The sequence below is a fragment of the Bombina bombina genome, chromosome 1, assembly GCF_027579735.1.
Source record: "Bombina bombina isolate aBomBom1 chromosome 1, aBomBom1.pri, whole genome shotgun sequence".
NCBI lineage: Eukaryota > Metazoa > Chordata > Amphibia > Anura > Bombinatoridae > Bombina > Bombina bombina.
The window spans coordinates 670,731,573-670,744,945 of record NC_069499.1 but is presented as its reverse complement, the minus strand read 5'-3'; positions in this window follow the sequence as shown (position 1 = coordinate 670,744,945).

Genomic DNA, 13,373 nt, shown 5'->3' with positions numbered 1-13,373 from the left:
CATACCAAGCTATTTTTCAAGATACATCCCGTCATGTCACATTACAACATTATGTACAGGGAGTCAGGAACTTTTCTCCATGAGCACAGTATACAACAAACAGCTACAGCACTTATCACTAAGCCCTTTGAACAGACCCCACATTCACAACACAATAAGATTAGCAATGAAATAAGCAATTAAGCAAGAAGCATCAAGTGACCATTCAGCTCCAGTGATATTTAAACAATACGATATGCTCGTATAAGGGACTTTTAACCTTTTAAAACCCTTAAAACAACCCTTAAAACAAAATACTTAACTTCCGTTATCGCAAGACTTTAACTTGCAAACAAATAAGGTGAGACTTTCTCACGCTATAATTTTCGCTACAACTTGCGCTCAAACCTACGCAACCCCACGCTTAATGGCAGGACTCAAACCTGATCCAATCAGCCAATAGGATTGACCTTGCATTCTATTGGCTGTTCCAATCAGCCAATAGAATGCGAGGTCAATCCTATTGGCTGATTGCATCAGCCAATAGGATTTTTCCTACCTTAATTCCGATTGGCTGATAGAATTCTATCAGCCAATCGGAATTGAAGGGACGCCATCTTGGATGACATCATTTAAAGGAACCTTCATTCTTCGTTAGGACGTCGTAAGAAGAGGATGCTCCGCGCCGGATGTCTTCAAGATGGAGCCGCTCCTCGTCGGATGGAAGAAGATAGAAGATGCCGCTTGGATGAAGACTTCTGCCCGTCTGGAGGACCTCTTCTGCCCGGATTCGATGAAGACTTCTGCCCAGATCGGATGAAGACTTCTGCCCGGCTGGGTGAAGACGGATCAAGGTAGGGTTATCTTCAAGGGGTTAGTGTTAGGTTTTTTTAAGGGGGGATTGGGTGGGTTTTAGAGTAAGTTTGGGTGTGTGGGTGGTGGGTTTTAATGTTGGGGGGGGTTGTATTTCTTTTTTTACAGGTAAAAGAGCTGATTACTTTGGAGCAATACCCCGCAATCAGCCCTTTTAAGGGCTATTTGTAATTTAGTATAGGGTAGGGAATTTTATTATTTTGGGGGGCTTTTTTATTTTATTAGGGGGCTTAGATTAGGTGTAATTAGTTTAAACTTCTTGTAATTTTTTTATTTTCTGTAATTTAGTGTTGTTTTTTTGCAGTTTAGTTTATTTAATTGTATTTAATGTTAGGCAATTGTAGTTAATTAATTTAATGTATTTAATGATAGTGTAGTGTTAGGTGTATTTGTAACTTAGGTTAGGATTTATTTTACAGGTAAATTTGTATTTATTTTAACTAGGTAGCTATTAAATAGTTAATAACTATTTAACAACTATTCTACCTAGTTAAAATAAATACAAACTTGCCTGTAAAATAAAAATAATTCTTACAATAGCTACAATGTAATTATTAATTATATTGTAGCTATCTTACGGCTAGATTTAGAGTTTTGTCGGTAAGGACCCGCGTATCTAACGCTGGCTTTTTTCTGGCCGCACCTTTAAAATAACTCTGGTATTGAGAGTCCACAGAATGGCTGCGTTAGGCTCCAAAAAAGGAGCGTAGAGCATATTTAACGCAACTGCAACTCTCGATACCAGAGTTGCTTACGGACGCGGCCAGCCTCAAAAACGTGCTCGTGCACGATTCCCCCATAGGAAACAATGGGGCTGTTTGAGCTGAAAAAAAACCTTACACCTGCAAAAAAGCCACGTTCAGCTCCTAACGCAGCCCCATTGTTTGCTATGGGGAAACACTTCCTATGTCTGCACCTAACACCCTAACATGTACCCCGAGTCTAAACACCCCTAACCTTACACTTATTAACCCCTAATCTGCCGCCCCCGCTATCGCTGACCCCTGTATATTATTTTTAACCCCTAATCTGCCGCTCTGTAAACCGCCGCTACTTACATTATCCCTATGTACCCCTAATCTGCTGCCCCTAACACCACCGACCCCTATATTATATTTATTAACCCCTAATCTGCCCCCCACAACGTCGCCTCCACCTGCCTACACTTATTAACCCCTAATCTGCTGAGCGGACCGCACCGCTATTATTATAAAGTTATTAACCCCTAATCCGCCTCACTAACCCTATAATAAATAGTATTAACCCCTAATCTGCCCTCCCTAACATCGCCGACACCTAACTTCAATTATTAACCCCTAATCTGCCGACTGGAGCTCACCGCTACTCTAATAAATGTATTAACCCCTAAAGCTAAGTCTAACCCTAACACTAACACCCCCCTAAGTTAAATATAATTTACATCTAACGAAATTAATTAACTCTTCTTAAATAAATTATTCCTATTTAAAGCTAAATACTTACCTGTAAAATAAATCCTAATATAGCTACAATATAAATTATAATGATATTATAGCTATTTTAGGATTAATATTTATTTTACAGGTAACTTTGTATTTATTTTAACCAGGTACAATAGCTATTAAATAGTTAAGAACTATTTAATAGCTAAAATAGTTAAAATAATTACAAATTTACCTGTAAAATAAATCCTAACCTAAGTTACAATTAAACCTAACACTACACTATCAATAAATAAATTAAATACAATTCCTACAAATAAATACAATGAAATAAACTAACTAAAGTACAAAAAATAAAAAAGAACTAAGTTACAAAAAATAAAAAAATATTTACAAACATTAGAAATATATTACAACAATTTTAAACTAATTACACCTACTCTAAGCCCCCTAATAAAATAACAAAGCCCCCCAAAATAAAAAAATGCCCTACCCTATTCTAAATTACTAAAGTTCAAAGCTCTTTTACCTTACCAGCCCTGAACAGGGCCCTTTGCGGGGCATGCCCCAAGAAGTTCAGCTCTTTTGCCTGTAAAAAAAAACATACAATACCCCCCCCAACATTATAACCCACCACCCACATACCCCTAATCTAACCCAAACCCCCCTTAAATAAACCTAACACTAAGCCCCTGAAGATCTCCCTACCTTGAGTCGTCTTCACCCAGCCGAGCCAAATTCTTCATCCAAGCGGAGCAAGAAGAGGTCCTCCATCCGGTAGAAGTCTTCATCCAAGCGGGGCAGAAGAGGTCTTCCATCCGATTGAAGTCTTCATCCAAGCGGGATCTTCTATCGTCATCCATCCGGAGCGGAGCGGCAGCATCCTGAAGACCTCCGACGCGGAACATCCATCCTGGCCGACGACTGAACGACGAATGACGGTTCCTTTAAATGACGTCATCCAGGTCTTCAGGATGCTGCCGCTCCGCTCCAGATGGATGACGATAGAAGATCCCGCTTGGATGAAGCGGTGTTAGGGGCAGCAGATTAGGGGTACATAGCTATAATGTAGGTGGCGGCTCTTTGCGGTCGGCAGATTAAGGGTTAATTATTGTAGGTAGCTGGCTGCGACATTGTGGGGGGCAGGTTAGGGGTTAATAAATATAATATAGGGGTCGGCGGTGTTAGGGGCAGCAGATTAGGGGTACATAAGGATAACGTAGGTGGCGGCGATTTGCGGTCGGCAGATTAGGGGTTAAAAAAATTTAATTGAGTGTCGGCGATGTGGGGGGACCTCGGTTTAGGGGTACATAGGTAGTTTATGGGTGTTAGTGTACTTTAGAGTACAGTAGTTAAAAGCTTTATGAACCGGCGTTAGCCCAGAAAGCTCTTAACTACTGACTTTTTTCTGCGGCTGGAGTTTTGTCGTTAGATTTCTAACGCTCACTTCAGACACGACTCTAAATACCGGAGTTAGAAAGATCCCATTGAAAAGATAGGATACGCAATTGACGTAAGGGGATCTGCGGTATGGAAAAGTCGCGGCTGAAAAGTGAGCGTTAGACCCTTTTTTGAATGACTCCAAATACCGGAGGTAGCCTAAAACCAGCGTTAGGAGCCTCTAACACTGGTTTTCACGGCTACCGCCAAACTCCAAATCTAGGCCTTAGGGTTTATTTTATAGGTAAGTATTTAGTTTTAACGAAGGAATAATTTAGTTAATAATAGTAAATTTATTTAGATTTATTTAAATAATATTTAAGTTAGGGGGGTGTTAGAGTTAGACTTAGGTTTAGGGGTTAATAACTATTATAGTGGCGGCGACTTTGGCGGCGGCAGATTAGGGGTTAATACATTTAATAGGCTATGTGGGCTACGGCGGTTTAGGGGTTAATACTAGAATAGGTTTATTGCATTGTGGGCTATGGCGGTTTAGGGGTTAATACTAGAATAGGTTTATTGCGTTGTGGGCTATGGCGGTTTAGGGGTTAATACTAGAATAGGTTTATTGCGTTGTGGGCTATGGCGGTTTAGGGGTTAATAGACTTTATTAGTTATTGCGGTGGGGGATTGCAGTTGACAGATAGATAGACATTGCGCATGCGTTAGGTGTTAGTTTATTTTTGCAGGCATTTTCGAGAGTTACGGTGCTCCCATACTTAGCGCAAGGCTTGCTACGGCTGCCTTTTATGGCGAGGTAAAAATGGAGTAAGATTTCTCCATTTTGGCCACGTAAGTCCTTGCGCTGGATATTGGATACTGATTTACGATGCGGTCCCATGTTAGCCTATGGGAGTAATAATTGCGAGCGACGGGTTAAATATACGTGCCTAACTTGTATGCTACGCCGTATATGTAATACCAAAATCGCGTAAAATCTGGCGCCGGAGGATTTTGCAGGCAGACGCTGCATATGTAATGGGGCCCTAGGTGGGAGCAGTGTAACAATTTCTAATTTTATAACATTTTCTGCCATCCAAAGCACAAAATATTTACATAACACACATTTATGTAATGATAATTTGTGCAATAAACATTGAAACATTTTAATAGTAGCTCATTTTAGCTTACTATGGGCTAAAATTTAAGCTGGGTGATTCACCCATTAAAAAGGTCCCAGCCAGAACATAGAAATAGCTGTTATGATTCCCATCTTTCCGATCCCATTTATCATTTTTTTTTTTGGCTCCTGATCTTAGTTTTTCATGTTCTGAATGATCACAATCTAAGCAATAACACCATTTCCGTATTGGGTTATAAAGTTTAGATTCGAGCAAAAATTGTCTATACGAAGCATTGACATCAATAGGTTTCTCAATCACAATCCTACTGACTACAGGTTTTGCACTTTATTCAAACAAAATTATAATTTTAGAATAATACCTTTTCAGATTATTTTTCCAGTTATATCAGAAAATTACTGATTTAATTATATATCATTAGAAATATAAAGGGCCAGATTACAAGTGTACGCATGAGCGATATTACGAGTTGAAAGTAAAAGCGAATGATTATCGCATCCTAGAGCTCTGGTTAACTATTTCATGAAACAACAAAGTGTCACAAAACACATAAAAAATACATTACAAAGTACAGTACACTAACACTCATAATAACACCATCTAATAAAAATTATTCCAAAAAAATATTGTACACAAAAGTTATAAGGGCTCATAGATATGAGGTCTCAGGTCTGATTTGAACAGCCAATAGGATTTCAGTAGCTCTTATCCTATTGGCTGATTTGAATTTGAAGAATCAAATCAGCCAATAGGAATGCAAGGTACGCTATTTTGAATCGGCTACCTTGCATTCAACTTCAGTGTACGGCGGTGACCGTATGAAGAGGACTCTCCACGCAGGATGTCTTCATTGTCCTGAATAGCTCTGCGCCGCCGGGATGAAGATAGAAAACGTCCCCGAGATGGATGAAGGTGTCACCGCCTGGATGAAGATGGGATGTCTGAATTTCAGGAACCGTGAGTAGATTTTATTGGGTTAGTGTTAGGCTTTTTTTTTTTCTTTTTTTTGGGGTGTTTGGTTTTTTAGATTAGGGCTTTGGGCGCTTGTAAAAGAGCTGAATGCCCTTTTAAGGGCTGTAAAAGAGCTGAATGCCATTTTAAGGGCAATGTCCATACAAATGCCCCTTTAAGGGCAATGGGTATTTTAGGATTTTTTAGAGTTAGGATTTTTTATTTTTGGGGTTTGGTTGGGTGTTTTAGGGTAAAAGAGCTGTTTAACTTAGGGCAATGCCCTACAAAAGGCCCTTTTAAGGGCTATTGGTAGTTTATTGTAGGTTATGGGGTGTTTTTATTCTGGTGGGGCTTTTTTATTTTTATAGGGCTATTAGATTAGGTGTAATTGTTTTCATTTTTGCTAATTTTGTTTATTATTTTTTGTAAGCTTAGAGTTTTTTATTTTTCGTAATTTAGTGTTTATTATTTTTTGTAATTTTAGATTTTTTTAAAATTTTCGTAGTGTTAGGTTTTTTTAAATTTGTCATTTAGATTTTTTAATTGGTAGTTTTTTTTTAGTTTTTTTATAATAGTTATGTTAATTTATAGTTTAAACTTAGTATTTTTTGTTTCACAGGTAAGTTTTTAATAAGTGAAGGTCAATTTGATGAATTAGTGCCCGGTTTTTAATAATCCTATTAAAAACAAGGGCACTCTTCACGGGTCCAAAATGACGAATCCAGCTTCCTCCAATCACAGCGTTGCCTCAGGCCATGATTCCCCCGGGGGAAGCCATGATTGGAGGAAGCCAGATTCGTCATTTCTGACGTATGAAGAGGCTTCTGACAGCCGGGGGAATTGCTGGAGCGGCTGTCAGGATTAAAAGGTAAGTATTTGAAGAAAACAAGTGAAATGTCAATTTTGATTAATTAAAGTGCCCTTGTTTTTAATAGGATTATTAAAAACCAGGCACTAATTCATCGAAATTGACCTTCACTAATATAGTTATATTTTAATTTAAAGTTAGCGGGGTGTTAGGTTTAGGAGTTAATAGTTTAATTTAGTGTTTTGCGATGGGGGGGGCGGCGGTTTAGGGGTTAATAGGTTTAAATTAGTAGTTACGATGTGGGGGGCTGGAGGTTTAGGGGTTAATACTCTATTATAGTGTTGGCGATATGGGGGGCCGGCGGTTTAGGGGTTGATAAACTTTTATTAGTGTCGGGGAGCGGGAGAACAGGGGTTAATAATTATATTTAGTGTCGGCAATGTCGGGGAGCGGCGGATTAGGGGTTAATCACTTTTATTAGAGACGGCGATGTTGGTGGAGCGGTGGATTAGGGGTTAATCACTTTATTTAGTGTCCGGGAGTGGAGGATTAGGGGTAATAACTTTTATTAGTGTCAGCGATGTCAGGGCCGGCGGATTAGGGGTGTTTAGACTAGGGTTTTTTGTTAGGGTGTTAGGTTTAAACGTAACTTTAGTTTCCCCATAGACATCAATGGGGTTGCGTTACGGCGATCTCCATTCCGCGATCGCAGGCGTTAGATTTTTTTCTAACAATTTCTCCCCATTGATGTCTATGGGGGAAAGCATTCATGAGCACGTCAAATCAGCTCTTGGCTTTTGTGCGGTATGGAGCTTAACGCACCATAATGCACAGCACAGTAACTCGTAATGGCAGCGTTCCTTATGCACCCAGTATATCGCAAAACTCGTAATCTAGGTGATAGTTATTAAAGTCATCTCTACAACAGCAATGTACTACTGGGAGTTAGCTGACCACATTTGGTGAGCCAATGACGAGAGGCATATGTGTGTAGCCACCAATTACCAGCTAGGTCACAGTCGTCCATGGCCCGTCCTGAGCGTAGGTATATATGATAATAGAAGTGAATTGAAATCTTGTTAAATACATTTTTAGGTTAGGATTATGCTACTCTAAATGGACATGAAACCACCAAAAAATTATTTTATGATTTAGATAGAGCATACAGCGTGTACATGTCTGGAGCACTATACTGCAGCAGTTTACTAATTACTTTTAAAAATGTTATATACTATACATTTACAAGAGTACTAGATGTCAGCAGTGCCCCAAATATATGCACACTACCTACCCAGGTATGCTCTTCAACAAAGAATACCATAAGCTTTTTTTTTTAAATTGCAAAGTCAGTTTCACATCCCTTTAAATATTGTGAAACATATATCTGGTACTAAAAGTTTTAAAACATCTTAACACATTTACAGATCTATATATACAGTATATGTGTGTGCATAATAACATATATAAAGTTTGATGTAAATAACTTATCAATGCAATATGAACTAAACTGAGATAATTGTGCTTTGATATGCTGTCTACTATATAGTATAATATATAATAGTCTATTGTTAAAAAAATGGACTATGCCCAATTTTACCATCAAAAACATCCCTAAGGACTTTCAACATGCTTCGTAGCAGGAACAGACTGTATGCAAATCATGAGTTAATAACAAATACAATGGGTTAGATTTATAAAAGCGTCTGCATGATGGCAGCTGCCACTGAATTATTAAAGAACAGTAGCTGAACCTGGGAGTCCCTGCGACTTAATAATATGGGTAATATGGGAGCAGCTGGCAATTCTTTAAATGGCGCATTTGAAGTGATCACAAATCAAAATATGTCGTTAGAGCAGGTTTGTGTCTGTCGTTTTCTGTACATTACAGTTTTTCAATAATGTGTTTTGTATTGTGGCCACCTAGTCCCCTGGCCACTTCTCTCCGTTGACGATCGTATGTGTCTCAGCCATGGAAAAGATGTTACTTTGATGTACAGTATGTTCCAGCAGACGTGTGCATGTAGGAGACAGGGGATTGAAGGATATCTTGTATATGTGTTTACATCTGTGAAATAACAAATGGACATTTCTGGGGAAGTGCTTGTGCAGGCCAAAACAATGGCAGATGTTTAGATAAGCAATGTTCCTTTAAAGCCTTGTTAATATACAAATGACTGTTTGCATCATCTACACACACTCATATTTTAGTGGCAGAAAAATACCAGAGTGTTCCCAATCAAATGCTGAAATCAAGAAAGTTCTGAAATTAAATTTCCCCACTAATGAATACATTATATTATTTGATGTGATTTCATATTGTTAAATTATGTGATGGAGCTTAAAAGGACAGTAAACAAAACACACTGTAGTTATAGCACATTTTTGTTGCTATAGAAAAGCCATGTCTAAACAATGTTTTAAACAAATATACCCCTTAAATGAAGCCATGTTCTTTTCATCTGCACAATGTTTTAAGTGATGAGACATTATTGTCAGGGTACTTTTGGGGCTTACAACTGCGTACAAGGTGGCAAAGTGGCCCAGCATCACAGCGGGAATCCAGAGATACTGGTGACATCACCAAGCCAAGTGCTGGGCTGCTGCATGGGGGGGGGGGGTAAATATAAAACTTTACAGTAGGCACTATGCATTCTGGTAGGTAGCATTTTTCTGGCATCCACCATACCTAGATTCTTCCATAAAACTGCCATAAGTGAAGCGTGAGTCATCACTCCAGAGAATCTGTTTCCACTGCTTCCAGTTTCAGCATGCTTTACACCACTCCAGCCAACACTTGGCACTGCACATGTTGATGTGAGGCTTGTGTAAAGCTGTTTGGTCATGGAAACCCATTTCATGAAGCTCCTGGCAGACATTTTTTGTGTTGATGTTCGTTCCAGAGGCAGTTTTGATCTCTGTAGTAAAAAATGCAATATATTATAGGTGATTTTTACATTCTATGCGTTTCAGCACTCGTCCCCCCCCCCCTCTATGAGTTTGCGTGGTATCTACTTCGTGGCTGGGCTGTTGTTACTACTAGACCCTTTTACTTCACAATATTTACAATAATTATACTTACTGTTGACTGGGCAGTGCCACGTTTAAAGTCTCTAAGCTCTTCAGTACGACCCATTGTACTGCCCATTGCAGATTTCAGTCTGTGTACTGAATTTTATGCACCTGTTAGTAATGAGTGTGGCTGAAACATCTGAACTCAATAAGTAGGGGTGTCCACATACTTTTGGCCATATAGTGTATATAACTATTCCCAAAGGCCCTTATTTATTTGATGATAATCCCTTATTTTCACTATAGAGTTTAGAAAAACACACACACATAATTATTTACAACCTTGTTTATAAATAAAATATACATTGATACCTTTTTTTATACCTTTTGTTGTAGAACTCTCACATGTCATGATATATACATAAATAAATGTATAGTATGAATTTGCTGGGTTTGCTGAGAAAACCCCCAATATTTAATATTTGTGGGTTACTAACTGAAAAAATACTTACTTTGGGGCTTAAAAATGAGCAGCAGCGGTGGAAATGGCTCAGAAGTTAAGGGCTTAACATACTTTTTACTGCAATTGTTTATCAATAGGTGGAGCCAATCAGGGCTTGAGTCTGCAGAAAACAAGGTTATCCACTGTCATAAATGTAAGGATAAAGTGTACTGTTTTGCAGTTGTTAGCAGAAGATAATTAGGAACAGATATGTAGCAGGTTTAGTCTTGAAATGTCAGCAGGTGCATTTCAAAATCGGAGAATTAGAAAATCCATGATTTCAGAGCTACATTACATGAAAATGTGCAAAAAAATAATGAAAGTATATTGCAAGTAAAAGTATTTTTATTACGCATAACTAAATATTTTATATAAAAATCTCAAGGTGTTAACTGTCGCTTCAGTTTTAAAATATCCGTAACTTTACAGTTTTGATTTGGAACTTGAACTCTGGTATTACCATAAATTGTGCCTGTGACAGTTGATTTTTCTAGGTGTTTTAATATGAGGGTGCTGTGTGTGTGTATTCAGCAGTGAGGGTTATGTGTATGCTGTGGAAACACCAATATGAAGTGTTAACCCATGGAAGCTTAAAATCAGTATAAGAAAAAAAGTTTAGGATTAAACTTGATACATCTGGTAATTTGTAATGGATTAAATCTCATAGGCCTAGATTTAGAGTTTGGCGGTAGCCGTGAAAACCAGCGTTAGAGGCTCCTAACGCTGGTTTTAGGCTACCGCCGGTATTTGGAGTCAGTCAGGAAAGGGTCTAACGCTCACTTTTCAGCCGCGACTTTTCCATACCGCAGATCCCCTTACGCCAATTGCGTATCCTATCTTTTCAATGGGATCTTTCTAACTCTGGTATTTAGAGTCGTGGCTGAAGTGAGCGTTAGAAATCTAACGACAAAACTCCAGCCGCAGAAAAAAGTCAGTAGTTAAGAGCTTTCTGGGCTAACGCCGGTTTATAAAGCTCTTAACTACTGTGCTCTAAAGTACAGCCAATCAGATTGAGCTCTTAACTACTGTGCTCTAAAGTACAGCCAATCAGATTGAGCTCGCATTCTATTGGCTGATCGGAACAGCCAATAGAATGCGAGCTCAATCTGATTGGCTGATTGGATCAGCCAATCGGATTGAACTTGATTCTGATTGGCTGATTCCATCAGCCAATCAGAATATTCCTACCTTAATTCCGATTGGCTGATAGAATCCTATCAGCCAATCAGAATTCGAGGGACGCCATCTTGGATGACGTCATTTAAAGGAACCGTCATTCGTCGTCTAGTCGTCGGTTGAAGAGGATGTTCCGCGTCGGCTTGGAAGAAGATGGTTCCGCTCCGCTCCAGAAGAAAGAAGATTGAAGATGCGGCTTGATAGAAGACTTCATCCCGATGATGGACTTCCGACTTCAGCCCGATGATGGATTTCTTCAGTCGCCGCTTGGATCCAGACTTCAGCCCGAGGATGGACGTCACTCTTCAGCCCCCCGCTTGGGCTTGGATCAACACTTCCGAGGCTTGGATCAAGACTTCCGAGGACGGATCGGTGAACCTGGCAGGGTGAAGATAAGGTAGGAAGATCTTCAGGGGCTTAGTCTTAGGTTTATTTAAGGGGGGTTTGGGTTAGATTAGGGGTATGTGGGTGGTGGGTTGTAATGTTGGGGGGGGTATTGTATGGTTTTTTTTACAGGCAAAAAAGCTGAATTCTTTGGGGCATGCCCCGCAAAGGGCCCTGTTCAGGGCTGGTAAGGTAAAAGAGCTTTGAACTTTTTTAATTTAGAATAGGGTAGGGCATTTTTTTTATTTTGGGGGGCTTTGTTATTTTATTAGGGGGCTTAGAGGGGCTTAGAGTAGGTGTAATTAGTTTAAAATTGTTGTAATATTTTTCTAATGTTTGTAAATATTTGTTTATTTCTCCAACATAGGTGTGTCCGGTCCACGGCGTCATCCTTACTTGTGGGATATTCTCTTCCCCAACAGGAAATGGCAAAGAGCCCAGCAAAGCTGGTCACATGATCCCTCCTAGGCTCCGCCTTCCCCAGTCATTCTCTTTGCCGTTGCACAGGCAACATCTCCACGGAGATGGCTTAGAGTTTTTTGGTGTTTAAATGTAGTTTTATTCTTCAATCAAGAGTTTGTTGTTTTAAAATAGTGCTGGTATGTACTATTTACTCTGAAACAGAAAAGAGATGAAGATTTCTGTTTGTAAGAGGAAGATGATTTTAGCAACCGTTACTAAAATCGATGGCTGTTTCCACACAGGACTGTTGAGATGAAGTAACTTCAGTTGGGGGAAACAGTGGGCAGACTTTGCTGCTTGAGGTATGACACATTTCTAACAAGACTTGGTAATGCTGGAAGCTGTCATTTTCCCTATGGGATCCGGTAAGCCATTTTCTTAGTTTAAATATAAGGATAAAGGGCTTCACAAGGGCTTTAAAGACTGGTAGACATTTTTCTGGGCTAAAACGATTACCTTATAAGCATATTTAATGGATTATAACTTTGAAGGGTTATTTTAATCTTGGGAATTGTATTAAAAAAAACGGCAGGCACTGTATTGGACACCTTTTTCACTGGGGGCCTTTGCTAGTCATAGGCAGAGCCTCATTTTCGCGCCACTAATGCGCAGTTGTTTTTGGAAAGCAAGGCATGCAGATGCATGTGTGAGGAGCTCAGATCCACTGAAAAAGCTTATTGAAGGCGTCATTTGGTATCGTATTCCCCTCTGGGCTTGGTTGGGTCTCAGCAAAGCAGATACCAGGGACTGTATAGGGGTTAAATGTAAAAACGGCTCCGGTTCCGTTATTTTAAGAGTTAAAGCTTTCAAATTTGGTGTGCAATACTTTTAAGGCTTTAAGACACTGTGGTGAAATTTTGGTGAATTTTGAACAATTCCTTCATACTTTTTCACATATTCAGTAATAAAGTGTGTTCAGTTTAAAATTTAAAGTGATAGTAACGGTTTTATTTTAAAACGTTTTTTGTGCTTTGTTATCAAGTTTATGCCTATTAACATGTCTGAATCATCAGATAGACGATGTTCTGTATGTTCGGAAGCCAAGGTTCCTCTCCATTTAAATATATGTGATGAATGTGATAAACAAAGTAGGGACAATGATGCCACTGATAATAATGTTGCCCAAAATGATTCTTTAAGTGAGGGGAGTAAGCATGGTACTGCATCATCTCCTTCTATGTCTACCCAAGTCTTGCCCACTCAGGAGGTCCCTAGTTCATCTAGTGCGCCAATCCTCCTTACTATGCAACAATTAACGGCTGTAATGGATAATTCTATTAAAAACA